The sequence below is a fragment of the Hemiscyllium ocellatum genome, unplaced genomic scaffold, assembly GCF_020745735.1.
Source record: "Hemiscyllium ocellatum isolate sHemOce1 unplaced genomic scaffold, sHemOce1.pat.X.cur. scaffold_2696_pat_ctg1, whole genome shotgun sequence".
In the NCBI taxonomy this organism is placed as follows: domain Eukaryota; kingdom Metazoa; phylum Chordata; class Chondrichthyes; order Orectolobiformes; family Hemiscylliidae; genus Hemiscyllium; species Hemiscyllium ocellatum.
In genome coordinates this window covers 1-2,500 of record NW_026868167.1, presented here as the reverse complement: position 1 = coordinate 2,500, position 2,500 = coordinate 1, and the positions used below count along the sequence as shown (strand labels likewise).

At 66.4% G+C, this 2,500-nt stretch overlaps 1 non-coding gene across 1 annotated transcript; it reads right to left on the bottom strand.

The window, feature by feature from the left end:
- Positions 1 to 1,205: 1,205 nt before the first annotated feature.
- LOC132812391 (5.8S ribosomal RNA) lies at positions 1,206 to 1,359 on the bottom strand. Its single transcript, XR_009643608.1, has one exon. It is a non-coding gene; the product is annotated as a 5.8S ribosomal RNA (ribosomal RNA).
- Positions 1,360 to 2,500: the final 1,141 nt, after the last annotated feature.

Here is a 2,500-nt window from a genome sequence, read left to right as displayed (position 1 = left end):
AAGGGTCAGCCCGATTCCTTCCTTGCCAGAGGCACGGCGGTGACGACTCGCCGCCCAGGACGTGCGAGCCACCAGCCGACAGAGACTGCCCGACGGTCAGAGAGAGGGAGAGAGACGTGCGGAGACGCAAGTGGCGAACGGTCGCGCAGGCACGGCACTCCCATCGATCGCCAGCCGCGGAACGGCACGGCCTTCAGTGGGGCCGGCGGGCGACGCGCGTTCCTGACCCCAGCGGCCCGAGCAGGACGAGTTGAGGAAGGCACGCCGACGGTGACAGGGTACGGAAGACGCAGCGGTGGCCTTCTGGCGACTTGGCCCCCGACAGCCCGACGTTCCGCCGTCCTCCCGATGGCCAGGAAGGCCGTGCGGGGGGTCAGCCGGCGGCGTGATAGGTGAGCCTGGACGTCGCCAGAGCACACACCACGCCCGCCAACCCCTCCGCGCCTCCCCAGACCGGTGGCAGGAGCGAGCAGAAACGTGCGGACAGAACGGGAGAGCCAAAAGCCAGCGATCCACGCCACGTGCGACCGCCCAAGTCACAGCGTTCGACGAAAACCTCCTCCCTCGGCCAGGCACTCGGCGCCAACAGGGGAGACAGGATCAGACGCCCCACCGGCCACTTAAGGCCGAGGACGAACCACGAGACGGGCGGCTGCAGCAGCGGCCGGCCTGCAGCTCCCAGACGCGGTCTGCGCCTCTCAACACTCTCAATCGATCAACCATCGAGTCGGGTCAGCATGTCGAACCGGCGAGCTACACGGCAAGGCCGGCGGCGTAACCAAGCCCGGACCTCCGCGGCTCCCTTCACTCTTTCCACTGCCAGCCAACCGAGAGACAGACCCAGTGCGGACGTGCAGAGCGTAGGCAGACCCCACGGGAGGCTCAACACTTCGAGGCAGCTCCGTGTCCCAATGACCAGGCGGTCCACGTCGCCGTGTCAACCACCGACAGCCATTCTGGGACCGGTGACAGCCGTGCTGGCCCCCACTGCCACGACACAGACGGACGCCAGGCCGCGCTTCCCCCGGCGGGGGGGGGGGAATGTCGTCGTGCCTGACGAGCGGAATGTGCAGGGTGCGGGGAAGGCCAAGAGCTCCGACGCCGGAGGGCTCCGGAGTCTGAACTTAGGGGACAAAGAGGACGGGTCCTCTGCGACACCCCAGCCGCGCTCTCGCCCGCCAAGGCGAGTGCGATTGATTGCCAAACGACCCTCAGACAGGCGTGGCCCCGGGAAGAACCCGGGGCCGCAAAGTGCGTTCAAAGTGTCGATGATCAATGTGTCCTGCAATTCACATTAATTCTCGCAGCTAGCTGCGTTCTTCATCGACGCACGAGCCGAGTGATCCACCGTTAAGAGTTGTCTGTTTATTTTTTTCGGTCTCTTCCTCGCCAGAGGAAAGCGACCCGGACCGCACATACACTCCCCACCTTAGCAGCACCCACCTGCCCCCCCCACCCCCGCAGCGGCCGGGCCGTGGCGCCGGCGTGCGCGGTAAGCAGGGTGGAGTGAAGCTGTGGGGAGCACCAGCCTGGTGCGGCCCCGCGAAAAACATACGTCTATGGAAAAATAAATACAGGGCGCCCAAGAGGCGGTGCGTGCAGGCACGCACCGCAGCGACGGAGGCAGGATCTCCGCCACCATGTCGCCCGCCGAGTGTCACGAGGCGTGCAGCAGCTTTGCCCGAGGAAAAGCAGAGGCGGAAACGGGACCAGCAATCGGTTCGGCAGCGTCACTGACGCGTGCACGTGGCGGAGAGCCGGCGAGCGGACTTCTGCGCGGAGAGTCGGGGGCCGCACTGGCCAGGGCTGACGGCCGACCGGCCCGCCCACCGACGGGGTGGGCTGGGAAACGCGGCAACGGCTCGTCAAACCCGTTCCCTCCCTCGCAACGCAGCTTGCCCGCAAGCCACCGACCACCGATCGACGCCAGGCACCCCGACCGAGAGCGCGATCGCTCGTTAACCCTGCTGGCAGTTCGCTCGGGATCACGGACTGCACGGAGCTCGAGAACCGACGGGCGGCAACTCAGGAGTCTTTAAACCGCCGCCAACAGCCCGCAAACGCACAGAGGCCCTGACGGGAATGTGCGAGTGACGTGCTGAAGGGAATAGGTACCCCGTGGGGTTGAAGGGAGCGTGACTAGACAGCCCCGACGTAAACCCAACCGATTTGGGAACGAAAGACCCGCGCCTGCATCACCGGCTTCGTTTCCCGTGGCTGGAGAGTACACGGAGCCCTCCGTCTGACGCGAGCTCCCGACGTACGCAGTGCCGCCAAGCAGCAGGACCGGGACCTGGTGTGGCTCCTTCGTCGATCACGGACCGGTCGGCCCCTGCTGACGAGACGGTGGAACGGGCTTCGCCCTTGTGACGAAGGGCATTGCGAACCCGCCCGCCCGCGTGCGTCGGGGTGGACTCGGCATCGGATGATTTGCAATCGGAAAGGTGTCCTCCGCCCGCGCTGTTGGCGCCCCACAAAGTTTGCGGGGGGGGGTTGTCGG